The following is an 18,328-nucleotide window of genomic DNA, read 5'->3' as shown; positions in this document are numbered from 1 at the left end:
CTGTATCCAGAAAGGCCCTTACAGGACCTGCAACATGCGGTCGTGCATTATCCTGCTGAAATGTAGGGTTTCTCAGGGATCGAATGAAGGGTAGAGCTACGGGTCGTAACACCTCTGAAATGTAACGTCCACTGTTCAAAGTGCCGTCAATGCGAACAAGAGGTGACCGAGACGTGTAACCAATGGCACCCCATACCATCACGCCGGGTGATACGCCAGGATGGCGATGACGAATACACGTTTCCAATGTGCGTTCAACGCGATGTCACCAAACACGGATTCGATCATCATGATGCTGTAAACAGAACCTGGATTCATCCGAAAATATGACGTTTTGCCATTTGTGTACCCAGGTTCATCGTTGAGTACACCATCGCAGGCGCTATTGTCTGTGATGCAGCGTCAAGGGTAACCGCAGCCATGGTCTCCGAGCTGATAGTCCATGCTGCTGCAAACGTCGTCGAACTGTTCGTGTAGATGGTTGTTGTCTTGCAAACGTCCCATCTCTTGACTCAGGGATCGAGACTTGGCTGTACGATCTGTTACAGCAATGCGGATAAGATGCCTGTCATCTCGACTGCTAGTGATACGAGGCCGTTGGGATCCAGCACGGTGTTCCGTATTACCCTCCTGAACCCACCTGTTCCACATTCTGCTAAGAGTCATTGGATCTCGACCATCGCGAAAAGCAATGTCGCGACACGATAAACCGCAATCGCGATAGGCTACAATCCGACCTTTGTCAAATACGGAAACGTGATGGTACGCATTTCTCCTCCTTACACGAGGCATCACAACATTTCACCAGGCAACGCCGGTCAACTGCTGTTTGTGTATGAGAAATCGGTTGGAAACTTTCCTCATGTCAGCACGTTGTAGGATACGCCACTGGCGCCAACCTTGTGTGAATGCTCTGAAAAGCTGATCATTTGCATATCACAGCATCTTCTTCCTATCGGTTAAATTTCGCGTCTGTAGCACGTCATCTTCATGGTGTAGCAATTTTAATGGCTAGTAGTGTAGATAAAATCGGACCGAGCGCACTGGACTCGCATTCGGGAGGACGACGTCGCTTCAAACCCGCGTCCGGCTATCATGATTTAGGTTTTCCGTGGTTTCCCTAAATCGCTTCAGGCAAATACTGGCATGGTTCCTTTGAAAGGGCACGGCCGACTTCCTTCCCTAACCCTCCTTCAAATCAACCAGCTAGATAAACTCAATAATGCGGAATTGTGGTGCTACTGTTTCTGTGGGATATATACACATTAAGAACAATTTACACCTCTAGAAAAGATTTATACACAGCTTGACAAACGTGCAAAGCACTCGAAAGGGGTAGAGGAAACTAAATGAAACTTCACAGGTTATGAGGAGATCTGATGTTACTTCAGCAATTAAGACACCAAGTCAAATTGGCAAAGCATCCCTATGGCCTACATGCATGTGCTGCTTTGGTTGGAAAGGGTGTCATAAAACAGTTGTATCCTCTATTGAAGCAAGCTGGCCCACAGCTGTTGTAACTGGTCCTTTAGTGGGGACAGATCTGGCGAGATTGGTGGCCACGAGAGTACCTTAACATCATGCAGTTTGTTCAAAGAGCCAAGTGCCATATGAGGACGAACATTGTCCTGCTGAAAAATGGCACCATGATACTGTCGCATGAGAGGTAGCACATTAGGAGGCAGAATAACATAGCGCCGTGTCGTTGGAATTCCTTCATTCACTACCAGCCGTGACCTGAGGTCATACCCGACGACTCCTCACACCATGACGCCAGGATTAACATCGTTGTGCCTCTCTGAAACATTGTTAGAATGGTACCCCACCCCACGTTACCGCCATGCTCACCGGCAATGGTCATCCGGGGTGGTGCGGAACATCGCTGAACACAATGCGACTTCCTTCGTCAGCAAGCAATGCTTCCAGGCCACGGCACCACACCTAGCCCAACTGCTTGTGTTGTGATGTTCATCCACATCTACGTGATTACTCTGCTATTCACAATAAAGTGCCTGGCAGAGGGTTCAATGAACCAACTTCAAGCTGTCTCTCTACCGTTCCACTCTCGAACGGCGCGCTGGAAAAAGGAGCTCTTAAATTTTCCTGTTCGAGCCCTGATTTCTCTTACTTTATCGTGATGTTACATTTGATGTTAACGGCAACTACCCAAGGGGTAGTAATTCTCTAGTCTGGCTGCTGATAGTCTCCCAGCAACGGTACGGGATGACGCAGACTGTAGTAAGGAGTCTATTACTTGTTCGTGGGTGGCAGGCACAAATGTGAAGAGGACACGATCAGCTTGGTGCACAATATGACGATCCTTCCTCTTTAGTATCAGACATGATCTACCGGAACCTTGACGAAGAGTGTCTCTGTCCTCACATTCGCAGGCTGTCCAACATCGGGCCATTACCACATCCGAATGCCCCATAAATCTGGATATCGCAAGATTCGGCCAGCCAGCAAATGGAGACTCACAATGCGGCCGCCTCCAAGCGTTGTTCTGTGCTGATAACGCTGTCTCACACGAAAACGTGTCATCTTCGTGTTTGTCACAATGATCACTCAACATCTGACACCGTACACGTCCCTTATATACTCTACCAGGACTGGTAACTACACCTGACACGTACAACACTAACACATTCTGGTGGGTGTTTTATCTTTAATAGAGAGCTGCAACTGCAACCATTTAGATACTTGCAGATGATGTGTACTTATACTATGTCATCTGGGTGCTTCACTTTTTTTTATTATGAAGTGCTGATTAAGGTTTGCTGTCGTTTCTCTGAACTGATTACGATGAATACGGGATTGACATCTTTTAAAAGGAACAGCTGATTTCCTTCCCCATCTTTGTCTTACTTGAGTTTGTGCCACGCCTCTAATGGCCTCGATCCAGCGAGGTGACGCCGTGGTAAGGCAATGAATTTGTATTGGAGATGGCCGGTTGGAGTGGCCGAGCGGTTCTAGGCCCTACAGTCTGGAACCGTGCGACCGCTACGGTCGCAATTTCGAATCCTGCCTTTGGCATGGATGTTTGTGATGTCCTTAGGTTAGTTAGGTTTAAGTAGTTCTAAGTTCTAGTGGACTGATGACCTCAGAAGTAAAGTCCCATAGTGCTAAGAGCCATTTTGTATTCGGGATGACTGCTGTAGAAATTCTGATCCTGTTTGGGCAATTGCCGGGATGGATCCTTTGAAAAGGATACTACCGTTTTGTTTTCCCGTCTTTGTGCTACCTCAGACTGACCTTGCTGTTTACGACAAGTTGACCTCTAATCTTTCTTCCTTTGTAGACAGCAGTGCCGGTATCGTCACAAGTTGCTGTAGGTCCATCTCTAGCAACATTGTTGGTTGCAAACATAAACGTGAAATGTCCTTATCGGCTCGTCGTTAGAGCTTCCGTGGCAGCTCACGAAGACCGAATTTCTGGCATAATAGATTTCTTGAGCTGTAAACCGCTCTAAGAAATTATTTCAAGATGCAGGCCTTTCAGCCAGTCATCCTTTGGAGCGGTATGCTGGCAACTTATTTTGTCAGTTCTTACTCCCATCTTCTTTCCAACCATTTCTGTAACACATCTTCCGTCATGCGAAAGGCCAGCATAGTCCCAACAGCAACCCATTTAGATGGATCACGGAAATTGCAACCCATCTTCTCCAGGCAGGACAAAGTCCTCCGGGAGACCGGAAACCGGCTCTAGCTTACACAACAGCTGAGGACAAAGCTCACCAACACGACCAAGAACGTTATGTTACTCACTTATTCAATTACTTTTGTTGCACGTCAGATTCAACTACCATATCCTTCCCTTCAATCACGTTTGAACTGTGTTGTTAATACCGTGGTACAGGTTCCACACATCGCTTTAGTTTTATCAAATTCAACACATAACCCACGGAGTTATTATTTTTGTGTAAAATATAATTATCGTATGGCATTGTTGGCACGGATGTCCCACTGGATGGGTTGAGCCATCTGTCGGAAGGAGTATTCTTCCTCCGCCTACATTGGCCCCTTTCCTTGTGGAAATATGGGAGTTGTGTCGTATAGGCATTTGTAGAGTGCAATGGATGCGTGTACAGTGCAGTGTTGTGTTTGTGTTGTGTGATGATGATGATGATAATGATGATGATGATGATGATGATGATGATAATGAGAGAAGTCAGAGGGTGAAACCCGGTGCTGGCACGTAGGTCATCATACGGAAAGGTTTGGAATTTATCCCATGACGTTGGTACAAAGACAGGTGATCAGGAACTTTGCGCCACCACCTCTCCTCCTCTTGCCAGCCAGTACCACCACCGGGATTCGGTAAGGATGGCCTTAAAGTCGAGCGCAATTGAACAAGCCTGCGCTAGCGACTTCGTCTACGGAGACGGGTATTGCTTTTATGATAGTGAAAACTAGTGCAGCAAATCTGACCGGAGGTATTCGATCCAAAAAGGTTGGTGCAGACTGTGGTGCAACAGCTCCATTTCGGTAACAACTTGGGACGGACTCTCCGCTTATGTTGTTGGCGAATGACCGCCACGTTGACCTGTATTTGTCAACAACAGATGGAAAATGCGAGTGACACCTCTGTGTATGGTTGAAAGAGTCATGTCTGCGTTCGATGGGAGTTTCGAACAAAATCGATGAAAACCCAGATCAAGAAGATCGAATTCAGGTTTAAACAATGTGCTACTTATGAAAGATATAGTCTTTTACGACTGTTTGACATAACTTAGTAGTTTTTGGTGGCGTCTAAGATTTACACACTCTTCTTCAACAACCTGGCAGTCTCATCGACAGTCATCTGCGACATACTAAATCGTTATTCTGTATAAAACCGCATACAATTTCTTTGACAGTTGTAATCTTTTAACTTGAGAAACGTAGCAAACAGATATTAATCATTTACAGAACGCCTTTGTGAACTACCAAAATGCTATTGCAAGAGTATATTATTTGTTATCGAGAATACTCGTGTTTTTTACATCAATGTATCATTAACAATATGGGGTTGTGGGCTCGCCTTGATGCGAAACACTTTTTTTATTTATCTATTTATTGCTCCATTCTAGTTTCAGCGACAAATATCACCGTCATCAGTGGGTTTTTTTTTTAATTCTAAAACTTACAGAAATAGCATACTTATAAAAAAATTGTAAAACATTATTATATATGTACCGTTTTGTTCCAAATATTGTTTCCATGAATAATTTCATAATACTTTATTTACTGTACGTCATAGCATGACTTTTGCAATTGTCGCCGATTTTTATGGCATATTTTCAGCGTTTTTTTGCTGTCGTTTTTCTCGGTATTCATCATGTCATCTATAACTGTATTAGTGGCTGCTAGTGAACTAACATAAAAACGTGACCTTATGTATCATCTAAAGCCGACTTATACATATGAAACTTTAAGTTCTCTGTGTCAAGATACAAATCCTATAATTGCAGCAACAGAATATGTGTAAGGTTTCATGAGTCGAAATTAATTAAAATAATACGTTATTGTGAATACAAAATCTTGTCACGTATATTATCCTAATTGTTTGCGTCCTAGCAGTGTAAGTTGCAAGCAGCATTACAGTAACAGAACTATAAAACCTCTACTGACAAGCAAATGATTTCACATGATACAGCACTTGCACAGATACTCCATAAAGAAAGGCTATGTTACTATGAAGAAAACACTCGGAGCGCAAAAATTACGAAAAAAGAAAAGAAAGAAAGATTGGGATTTAACGTCCTATTGATGATGAGGTAATCAGTTGGAATTGGGGGAGGATGTTGCCCGTGTTATTTCAAAGGAACGAACTCGGAATTTGCCTTAAGCAATTTATAGAAATGATGGAAAACCTAAATTTGGATAGCCAAACGTGGGTTTAAATCGCCGCTCAATTCCATAAACAGGAAAACTAGCGGTAAAAATATGCCTTATTTTAATACGTAAGTCGTTCATAAGAAAGATAACCGTCGTATTTTGTGTTACATGTACAAGAATGAGTCAAATGAAAGCCTTAAATATTTTTTAATGTTATTTATTTTGCGGAAATGGTACAAAGCAGTATCTTCCCCACGCTCAATGCAAATCCTCCAGCGCTTAAAAGTGCATAAATTCCTTTTGGAAAAAATTCTTTTGGTAGTCCGCGCAACCACTCATGCACCGCGTGGTGTACCTCTTCATCAGAACGGAACTTCTTTCCTCCCATTGCATCTTTGAGTGGTCCAGACATATGGAAATCGCTTGGGGAATGGTCTGGTGAGTCTGGTGGATGAGGAAGACACTCAAAATGCAGGTCTGTGATTGTTGCAACTGTTGTACGGGGCAGTGTGGAGCGTTGCATTGTCATGTTGCAAAACGACACCTGCTGACAGCAGTCCACGGCAGTTTGATTTGATTGAAGGTCGCCTAATACTTTTAGGAGATCTGTGTATGATGCACTGTTGACAGTGGTCCCTCTAGGCATGTAATGCTCCAATATGACCCCTTTTTCGTCCCAAAAGAGAGTCAGCATAACCTTCCCTGCTGATGGCTCTGTTCGAAACATTTTTGGTTTTGGTGATGAGGAATAGCGCCATTCCTTGCTTGCTCTCTTCGTTTCCGGTTGGTGGAAGTGAACCCACGTTTCGTCCCCAGTAACTATTCTTGCAAGGATGCCATCACCTTCTCGTTCAAAGCACCAAAGAAGTTCTTCGCAAGCATCAACACGTCGTTCTCTCCTTTCAGGAGTCAGCTGCCGTGGCACCCATCTTGCAGACTCTTTGTGAAACTGGAGCACATCATGCACAGTGTGGTGTGCTGAACCATGACTAATCTGTAAACATACTGCGATGTCATTCAGTGTCACTCGGCGGTTTTCCTTCACTATGGCTTCAACTGCTGCAAAAGTTCTGTGGAGTCACAACTCGTTGTGCCTGACCTGGACGAGGAACATCTTTCACTGAAGTCACACCATTTGCGAACTTCCTACTCAATTCGTAGACTTTTTGCTGTGACAAACATGCATCACAGTACTGAACCTTCATTCGTCGATGAATTTCAATAGGTTTCACACCTTCACTACGCAAAAACCGAGTAACAGAACGCTGTTCTTCCTTGGTGCAAGTCGCAAGTGGGACATCCATCTTTATACTGATTCTGTGACGGTATGTATACATCTGCACTATGCTGCCACCTACAGGCCATTCTGCATGCTGTTTGTAGCACGCTTACCAACTAACAGGATAACGGCGCGAAATTTCGATTTGTTATTACAAATTTAAGGTTTTCATTTGACTCACCCTTTTATAAAAGGAAATTAAAGGATAAGGTTACGTTGTATGGCAGTTGAAAATTGAGATGCTTAAAAAGTCGTTGCATTTCATCAGACAGCACAGTAATTGAAAGTGAGTTATTTAACAACAATGTTATTAACACTGTATAGTGGCAACACAATATTCTCATTACAATTAACATATCGGTTCATATGTGGTAGTAGGGAACAATGTACCCCATATAGTCAAAAGTATCCGGACACCTATTAGCGAACACCGACACGGGGTATTTACACCCTTTGCCTTTATGATGGCTGTAACTCTACTGGTGGCACTTCAGTAAGGCGTCTGAATGTATGTGAAGGAATAACTAAAAAAAATGGTTCAAATGGCTCTGAGCACTATGGGACATGGCATCTATGGTCATCAGTCCCCTAGAACTTAGAACTACTAAAACCTAACTAACCTAAGGACGTCACACAACACCCAGTCATCACGAGGCAGAGAAAATCCCTGACCCCGCCGGGAATCGAACCCGGGCGTGGGAAGCGATAACGCTACTGCACGACCACGAGCTGCGGACTAGAGGAATGGCAAACCCATCCCTCTCAAGAGCCGAAATCATAGGCGGTAGTAGTATTGGAAGCTGGGGTGTGAAGTGAAGTGGAATATCTAACTCACCCCAAAAGTATTCCACTGGCTTTAGGTCGGATCTCTGGGCAGGCCAGTCCATTTCAGGAATGTAGCTGTCCAGAAACCATTGCCTCATAGATGCTGCTTTATAACAGGGTGTATGTCGTGCTGATACAGTCAGACGTCGTCTCTGGATTCTTACTGTATTACACGCAATAAACGTTGCTATAAACTGTGTCCACATCCTTCCGTATTTAACATTTTCTTGAGCCCAATGAGGAGACCGCAAACTAACCATGAAAAACATCCACATACCGTAACACGACCTTTTCCTTACTTCGCTGTTGGCACTATACATGATGGCAATTAACGTTTTACATGCATTCGCCAAACCTAAACCCTTCCATCGGATTGCCACAGCGTAAAGTGTCATTCATCACTCTGTATCACTCGTTTCCAGCCATCCACCGTTCAGTAACGCCGCTCTTTAAACAACCTCAAGCGTAGCTTAGCACAGAAATATGTAGCTTATGAGGAGCTGATAAATCATTGTACCACACTCTCTTTAACTCCCTACGCACAGTAGCTAGACTGCTGGTAGCACTTTGGAACTCTCGAGTGATTCCTTCAGCTGATTTCATGCGATTTTTTTTACAAACACGCTCTGCAATGCTCGACGAGCCCTGTTCGTAAGTATATGTGGTCGTATTATATACTGAAGCGCCAAAGGAACCGATATAGGCATACCAGAGGTATGAGAACAGGTAGAATACGGCGCTGCGGTCCGCACCGCCTAGATAAGACAACAAGTGTCTGTCGCAGTTGTTAGATTGGTTACTGCTGCTACAATGGTAGGTTATCAATATTTAAGTAAGTTTGAACGTGGTGTTATAATCGGCGCACGAGCGGTGGGACACAGCGTCTCCGAGGTAGCGATGAAGGGGGATTTTCCCATATGACGACTTTACTAGTGACCCGTGAATATCAGCAGTCCGGTAAAACATCAAATCTCCGACATCGCTGCAGCCGGAAAAAGATTCTGCAAGAACGGGAGCAACGACGGCTGAAGAGAATCGTTCAACGTGACAGTAGTGCAACTTTTCCGCAAACTTCTGCAGCTTTCAGTGCTGGGCAATCAACAAGTGTCAGTGTGCGAAACATCATCGATATAGGCTTTCCGAGCCGAACGCCCACTCGTGTAACCTTGATGACTGCACGACAAAAAGCTTTACGCCGCAACTGAGCCCGTCAACACCGACGTTGAACTGTTGTCGACGGGAAAAATGTAGCCTGGTCTTGCGAGTCTTGTTTCAAATTGTATCGAGTCGATGGAAATTTACGGGTGTGGATATAACCTCATGAATCCATGGAACCTGCATGTCAGCAGGGGACTGTTCAAACTGGTGAGGACCCTGTAATGGTGTTAGGCGTGTGCGATTGGAGTGATATGGGACCCCTGATATGTCTAGATACGACTCTGACAGATGACACGTACATAAGCATTCCGTCTGATCATCTCTATCCCTTCATGTTCATTGTTCATTCCGACGGACTTGTGCAATTCCAGGAGGACAATGTGACACCCATCACGACCCGAATTGCTACAAATTCGCTCCAGGAACACTCTTCTGAGTTCGAACACTTCCGCTGGCCACCAAACTCCCCAGACATGAAAATTATTGAGCATACCTTGGATGCCTCGCAACGTGCTGTTCAGAAGAGAGCTCCACCCCCTCGTACTCTTACGGATTTATGGACAGCCCTGCACGATTCATGGTCAGTTTTCCTTCAACACTACTTCAGACATTATTCGAGTCCATGCGACGTTGTGATGCGACACTTCTGCGTGCTCCCAGTGGCCCTTCACGATATAAGGCAGGTGTGCCAGTTTCTTTGATGATGATGATGATGATGATGATGTTTGGTTTGTCGGGCGATCAACTGCGCGGTCCTCAGCGCCCGTACACAAAGTCCTAATGTTTACACAGTCCAAATTTTTACACAATCCAATCTAGCCACTGTCACGAATGATGATGAAAGGAGGAGGACAACACAAACACCCAGTCCCTGGTCAGAGAAAATCTCCAACCCGGCCGGGAATCGAACCCGGGACCCCGTAATCCAGAGGCCGCAACGTTAGCCACTAGACTACGAGCTGCGGAAACCAGTTTCTTGGGCTCTTAAGTGTACGAATACATGGTGTCTGTGCTTTCGGACATGCGTTCATATAATTTGATTGGCCAAGCTGGGCAATGAATCCACCTTCTTCTGTGCAGATGCACAAATACGTCCGACCTCCTGTGGGAATCTCAGTGAGTGAATATATAGGAAATCTACAGGGACTGCGGAGAAGTGGCGCTCGATGGAAGTGTGGATCGGCCGTGAGGCGTGCCGAGATAGTCCACGTACTTGCGATAACACTGTGTCCCGGACGGTGCAGTGGTTAATGCGCCTGCCTAGTAAGCAGGAGAACCCAGGTTCGAATCCCCGTCTGGTACACATTTTCACTCGTCGCCGTTGATTCTGCATAATTTCACAAAGCAGCTAATAACAGTGATCCCCTCCCTTTGCTTTCCTTTCTTCGCTCTCCACCTCCAATTTATATATACTCGTATGTGTTCTGCCTGGTCTTGGTTTAGCTGTGCTTGCTCCTTTGCCTTTCCACCTGACAGTCACATCACCAACAATCGACTTGGCCAGCTTCACTAAGGTTGAAATGTCTCGGTGGGCTTGTTACTCAGGTGGCATCCAATGACTAGCCCACGGTCGATGACACTGAACTCTCCTGATCTTCCCGTCCACTGTTACCGCTTCTCTAAAAACAACACAATGATCTCCGCCTCCTTATTCAATGATGGGTGGGCCTCTCGTGGCATCTAGTGGTCAGTTTCGCAGTGTATTCCAGTCAAGACTGTCAAAATCTTACTCTAAGTCTACAGATGCTATAAAAGTAGGTTTGCCTTTCTTAACCTACGTTTTGAGATAAGTCTTAAGGCAATACTGCGTCGCGCTTAACTACATTTCTCTAGTATCCAAGCTGATCTCCACCGATGTTGGCATCTACCAGTTTTTCATTTCTTCCGTAAAGAATATGTGTGAGTATTTTGCAATCATGTCTTACTAAACTGACGGTTTGGTAATACTCACAACTGTCAGCAACTGCTTTCTTTTGAATTAAAATTACGATGGTTGCCCAGAAATTAATACACCGCACTTTTTCTGCAACAATCCCTTATTGAACATAATGAGAATTACACCCACGAGGAATGGTATTTTATCTACACACCCTATATTTCCACGGAATCTCCATCCCGTACTATGGACTTCCTTACCGGCCGCTGTGGCCGAGCGGTTCTAAGCTCAACATTTTGGAACCTCGCGACTGCTACGGTCGCAGGTTCGAATCCTGCCTTGGGCATAGATGTGTGTGATGTCCTTAGGTTAGGTAGGTTTAAGTAGTAGAAAGTTCTAGGGGACTGATGGCCTCAGATGTTAAGTCTCATAGTGCTAAGAGCCATTTGAACCACTTTTGGCCTTCCTCCAGCGCGAAACAAGGACGTGTATGCCCTGTCGGTACCAGTCCTTGTACTGGTGGCGGAATCAGAGCTTCACTGTGTGAATCACCACCTCATCGTTCTCAATATGTCTTCCACGAATGGCATCTTTTAATGTCCAAACAAGTGCAAGTCAGGGTGTCAGGTGTGACAGCCGTGGATTGTCTCCCTTACTGCTGCAAATCGTGGAGCTCTGCCAAACAGCCTTCTGATGACCTCACCCCCGGTGCCCAGCAACTAACTGTACTTCTGTTTACAGCAGATGCTCCATAGACTTTGCAGAAGCTTTTGTGAATATTCCCCACAGTTTCTTTCTCTGCAGTAAGTGATATGTGTACCAAGTTTGGCTGAAATCGGTCCAGTGATTTAGAAAGAGATATAGAACATCCTCGAGCACTTCTGAAGCGCTTTCACACTCTGGCCAAATATATCTCACATAGATACCCTTTTATTATATATATATATATATATATATATATATATATATATATATATATACCATTATAAATCGACAAACGTTTATATCGTCCCATTCAGATCTAAAATAATGATCATGGTTGGATTGTTAGAGAAATTCAGCTTGAGAAGGTCGTGTACTAACAACTGTTCTTGCACTAATTTAATAGAGAAAGGAAAGAATATTAGAATTTTACTCCCTTCGGCGGTGACGTCATTTACAAGCGGGGTACAACTTTGGACAGAATTGGATGGAGGAGAACACCATCCTGGCATTCGCCTAAATTGATTTAGGGGATCCCCGGAAACCCAAATGTGAACAGCCGGACGGGGACTTGCATCCTGTACCTGCCGAGGGAGGTGGCGCAGTGTTTAGCACAGTGGACTCGCGTTCGTAAGGACGACGGTTCAAATACACCTCCGGCCATCCAGATTCATGTTTTCCGTGATTCACCTGAATAGTTCAAGGCAAAAGCGGATGGTTCCTTTGAAAAGGCACGGCCAGTTTCCGTCACCATCTTTGACACAATCTGTCACTAATGACCTCGATGTCGACGGGACAGCCTCAGTCAGTCACATTAAGAGTGGCTGAAACGTAGGCCATTTTATCACAGAGATTTGAGGAATTGGGCCTCCGACATAGCCTTATTCGATAACAACCCATCATAGATAAGCAGTATCTGCAGCCCCACAAGTTTCGTACGTTTTCGTACCTTATCACTAGCACCTGCTTCATTTAGGTTCTTCACTAGGTTTTTCACTGACGGCATATGTACCACCATCTCTGTCAAAATACTGAGCATTTGCCCCATTAAGAGCTATAATGACAACAAAGTTTTTACGCTCAAATTTTGGGAAAGGTGTGCTCGTAATTTCAGTCTGTAGCGTAACCCGTATTCCGTTGGGTTTTCGTATATTTTATATATTATTGTAGCCCATATGGTGACGCCAATTATTCGTAAACCGGATACGCTCCCCTCGTTTATTTCACTAAGTTCTATTAAAATAGAGCAATAAATCATCTTCATAGGAGTAATCTGAGAATTGCCAGCATTGCTCTGAAACTATGAAAAACATTTTGTCGAAACAGAGATCAAGTATTAGTAAGAAAGAGGACAAATGGCTATCACTCCCAATACGATACACCAAATAGTTTTTTTTTCCTTTTTTAGGTTGATCACCTCAAGTACACGTAGCTAATGACAATATCAAGCAATCTTCTGACAAATTAATTTAAAAATTACTTCCCTTATGAACTACTACAGTATAAAGAAAATTTGGTAACTGACTACTTGTTTTGTTATGAATCTACCGGAATATAATATTTTACGGATCAACGTGAATCAGTAAAAAAAAAATAGACATATGAATGGTAATAATCGATATGTTTCAAAAATTTAAATAAATATAACAGTTTAATTACAGAATCTATTCAGTGTACAAATACATTTTAATACTTGAGCATTAAATATATTCTGAACTAACGCGAAGGGTAAATAATCATCAATTTTCAAAACGCTGTTAAGTGCTCATCCTCCTTGTTTGTTATATCTTGCACATAATGCTACAAATGCAAGCCGTCCTCTTCAACTTAAACCGAACAGGGTAGATCATTGGTTAGCACAATGGACTCGCTTTCACCTACCTCTACATGGAAACTTTGCAAATCACACTTAAGTGCGCCGGCCGAAGTGGCCGAGCGGTTCTCAAAAATGGTTCAAATGGCTCTGCCACCCCGGCCGGGGCGTCAAATTACCTTTCAAGATCCGACCCTACCTATTGGTAGAGAAAGTCCCGGGCTCGTACCCTCTGCGATGGCTCTTTATCTCAGCGTGCCGGCCTGGGTGGCCGAGCAATTCTAGGCGCTACAGTCTGGAACCGCACGATCGCCACGGTCGCAGGTTCGAATCCTGCCTCGGGCATGGATGTGTATGCTGTCCTTAGGTTAGTTAGGTATAAGTAGTTCTAAGTTCCAGGAGACTGATGACGTCAGAAGTCCTATAGTGCTCGGAGCCATTTGAATTTGATATCTCAGCGTGATGTTGAAAATATGGGATAGACAACAGCGGAGTCTGTCGGGACTCTTCATATACGAAATGGCACCAGCTTCCCGAATTGCGCCGGTGATGGTGAAGAACATTTTCGAATCATTTCATCATATCAGAGATTTTTGCCGTGAATGTACCTTCGTTGAGACAGGTCTATTGGCCAATAGACCGACGACAGCTCACATCTATCGAATACTCACGAGCGGGCGCCCGGCCAGCCCTGTGGAAGCACGGCACCCTACAGTCCATTGGCCGGTGATAAGGCGGACAGTTCACCATACTACCCTTGACATGAACGAGGTGGTACCTGGCAGTTAACGGTGAACAAGTCACCCGATCCCTCCTCCACGACATCAGTATGCTGAATTACCCGTTATGTCGAACGTGGCAAGTTAAGAGACGATGATGCACGGCCCCTCTACGGAAGTGTAGCATCTAGTGACGATGATGATTTCCTTCCTTCTCGGTGTACGACAATAAGTCATTGACCATACGATTGTTCTTTTTCCGGACACAACTTACTACCCACGAGAGAAGACGAGCGCGGTGACATGGACACGAGTTCAAGCAGTGCGTTACGTGCTTCACGATGGCCCGATGAATGTGCAAGATTTCAGGAACCAGCTACATGAACGACATACGACGTTTGTGTGCAACTCGAGACACTAACAATATTTTTCTAATTTCCTGGGGAGTGTGTTGCGAAATCCCCCGCTGAGCTGGAATGTCGTGATGACTGAGTGTTGTGTGCTGTCCTTAGGTTAGTTAGGTTTAAGTAGTTCTAAGTTCTAGGGGAATGATGACCTCAGAAGTTAAGCCTCGTAGTGCTCAGAGCCATTTGAACCATTTGAACCATTGAAAAATGCGACAAAGTACCTTGCCGCAACAAGAGATACAACGGTATCGGCGAGGAACGCAGTCACGAAGAGGAACGCAGTCCATTATTATGCACAAAGCACAAAGCAGTTTATGTCTATTATTTGTTGCACCATTGCCACATGATATCACATAAAAAAGTGGTATCGTGAAAAGATTCTCCATCCTTCCGTAACTCAAGCTTGTGCTCCGTCTCTAATGACTTCGCCGTCGACGGGACTTAACACTAATCTCCTCCTCTTCAACTCAAGATTCTAGACTGTATTAATTTTAGTAGGTTATTCATTTTATTGCCAACGGCCTTGCCGCAGTGGTAACACCGGTTCCCGTCAGAACGCCGAAGTTAAGTGCTGCCGGGCTGGGCTAGCACTTGGATGGATGACCATAAGAGCTGTCCAGCGATGTTGGCAAGTGGGGTGCACTCAGCCCTTGTGAGGCAAACTGAGGAGCTACTTGACTGAGAAGTAGCGGGTCCAGTCACGAAAACTGACAACAGCCGGGAGAGCGGTGTGCTGACCCCATGTCCCTCCATATCCGGCATCCAGTGATGCCTGCGGGCTGAGGATGACACGGAAACCGGTCGGTACCGTTGGGCCTTCATGGCCTGTTCAGATGGAGTTTAATGTAGTTTGTTCATCTTATTGATAGTAATTTGTACGGCTCTTAGACAGTTAATCGTGACAATCTTGTTCCGTTAAAGTTCAGAAATAAGGAACCATGCGTGATATAGTACGAACTATTCAGTTACCAAGTACTAAGTCCCATTGAAGCTGACGTCCTTGTTGCACAGCTTTCACCATTCTTCCTTCTCCTTGACAGATAGTAGATTATAGCTCACAGGACGGAAGAATAGTTACTGTGGGCCAAAAATTGCTGAATGTTTTTGGCGTGCAAGTCAGCATATTTGTGGCTTACTGTTCACTACAAATAGATCCATTTACGTATGTCATTCATCCTGGTAAGAGTTCTTAGGAAACTCTGTTCTGGAGGGATTATTCACTCCCTATAACCCGACCTCCTAAAGGACGGTAGGAAATCAGTGGCGTCCATACAAATGAGGACATTCTCGATCTATGTGCCTGTTGCATGTAGTGTGATCTGAGAAATAACAGATATGCCAGCTGTGACCCTTATCTTTTCTACGGGCTATGAGAAGAACAGACGCTACTCAATTAGCCCATCAGTGTGCGCGCAGCTCTCGCAGGAATGTTTGCTATCTCTCTTTGGACATTTTGTACCAGACATTCCAAGCATAATATAATTTAGGCAAGGCTGAGAATCTTAAATGATTCGAGGACATTACCCTAACTAGAGCATATTTACGACTATGATTACAGCAAACTAGTTGCAATAAACGGTGAAACTGCTCTTCAGCTGAGCAACTCACAAAAAGTACCGTACTTTCAACTAAGTTCCTTCGCGCTGTCTACACAAGACGATGGCAACAGTCAGTCGCGCTACTGGGCTGCTGATGGTTCAAATGGCTCTGAGCACTATGGGACTTAACTGCTGTGGTCATCAGTCCCCTAGAACTTAGAACTACTTAAACCTAACTAACCTAAGGACATCACACACATCCATGCCCGAGGCAGGATTCGAACCTGCGACCGTAGCGGGGGCTGCTGATGGTGTTCCCTCCATCGTTCTTTGGCTTGCTTCCTCCTTTCATAGACGCGCAGGACTTGGGAAAGTACGTTGATCCATTCACGTCGCCAGCCGCATGGCCACGGGCTGCGTTCAGCCCGGACAGACGTATAATTCTTGTGACGCACTCTTGCGGATTCTCCGGCTTGTGCCGACAGGCAGAAACCTGCACGGTTCTTAACTGGAGTTGAGAGGAACACTTGTAAATGGGCGAGCACTTGCAGTTCTAGAAGACGAAATGTAAGGCAGTCAGTCACCATCGCTGCAAAAGAATAACCGCAGCTTATGTTTTACTAATTAGACTCTGTGTATTCTTGACTGTCGTTCGTATCCAAACAATCCAATTACGCACGCTGTAGCTACGAAATTTTAAGCCTGACTCTTGCTTCACCGTACAATTTTTCAAAATACTGGGCCGACAGTTTTTCCTGGGTTATTCAAGGTTCATCTTCAAATGCTTCAGCCCGAAATGTATAAACGTCACATATTCGATAGCTAAGAAAAGTATGAAACTTTGGACCAAAACATAATCAATGTTGTCTAAAAAGTGTGAACATGCAAAAACAAGAAGTATTTACTGAATTTGAGTTCTGCTGTCTAAGACTACGAAAACCGTGCAAGTGATACAAAAATATGTGTATTCCGTTACGACATCACACCAAGAGATGATGATAAGCCAAATGCTGCTTCCTCATGATCTGTAGTGAGTTGGACTTTTCCTTACAACACTTACAGACATCGCTGTAAAATATGTCTTCCTTGTCGTTATATTGAATTTGTACCATCTTTTGAATCCGCCGAACTGCTGTTACTGAAAGTACAGACATCATCAACAGCAAACGGACTGCTGCAATATGTTAATTTAGGGCAAATTAATTTTATTTTATAGTGTACAGATGTGTTTTTATTACATTGAAGGAGACATATTTTTAAAAATTGAATTTTTTTCTGTTATTTGGTTGGTTGTGGGCACAAAATATAACTACACAATCTTCAAATATTCTTCTTCTTTAGGGCCAACAGCGTAATATATACCTGATAACGACATGATTGTTAGAGTACATACACAATATAGCTGCTTACAATAAGTAATCTTTATTAACGTATGTCCAGTCTGTCGTAAATAAAGATTACATATTGTAAGCAGCTATTTGGTGTATGTACTCTAACAATCATGTCGTCTTCAACTATTCATTTGTCGTGGACAGATGTGGTCAACCACATGTATATTGGAAATAGCAAACAGCGAACAGGTCGGTCATGGAAAGAATACAAGGTACGAAGGTAAAATATAATGACACTAATAGTGAATGCAGTGGTATCACATTTGATCTAGGAACTGCACATGCTGATTGGACTGAACAAACTGCTTTAGACATGGACCGTGCCTAACTCGTATGAATGCAGCGTCGATTTCAGAGCAAACAGACTGAAGGAAGTGTTAGAAAATATTACAGTAACTAAGAAGTAGTTTCCAAATATCTCAAAAACACTATGGATTGAACTGTCCAACTTAAGACGAACAGTACGAAACGCATGGCGACTGTATCAACTATCACCGTAGAGACAAGAGCTCTAGCTACGTATATTTGGAGAATTACCACAAATTTAAAAGTAAGTATCAGGACTGACTCATTAATCTTAAGCAAGTACATAAGTAACATTACTTGTGAAATCAGTAACGTCTGGAGACAACCATACGAACTTCTGTCTGGAAAAGTCCAATCACTTGTAGTTATTTCAGCTCAACGAAGTGATGAGGGGGTAAGACAAGGAGTTGGAAGGAGTCAGCGGATCACCTTCTCTTGACACTTCTTCCCGAAGACGACGCCGGTAGACCCAACGACGATCAACATGCCTTCCAAATC

General features: G+C 44.2%; 1 protein-coding gene and 1 pseudogene across 4 annotated transcripts in view; one reads left to right on the top strand and one right to left on the bottom strand.

Annotated features, from left to right (window-relative positions):
• Positions 1 to 18,328, bottom strand: part of LOC126297747 (uncharacterized) — a 690,098-nt gene that overhangs the window by 224,083 nt on the left and 447,687 nt on the right. The gene's annotated exons all lie outside the window — the stretch shown is intronic.
• On the top strand, positions 15,109 to 15,226 carry LOC126299821 (5S ribosomal RNA; annotated as a pseudogene).

Source organism: Schistocerca gregaria, chromosome X (genome assembly GCF_023897955.1).
Source record: "Schistocerca gregaria isolate iqSchGreg1 chromosome X, iqSchGreg1.2, whole genome shotgun sequence".
Classification (NCBI taxonomy): Eukaryota; Metazoa; Arthropoda; class Insecta; order Orthoptera; family Acrididae; genus Schistocerca; species Schistocerca gregaria.
Note: the sequence above shows the minus strand (reverse complement) of the source record. Positions and strands in the feature narration are given on the sequence as shown.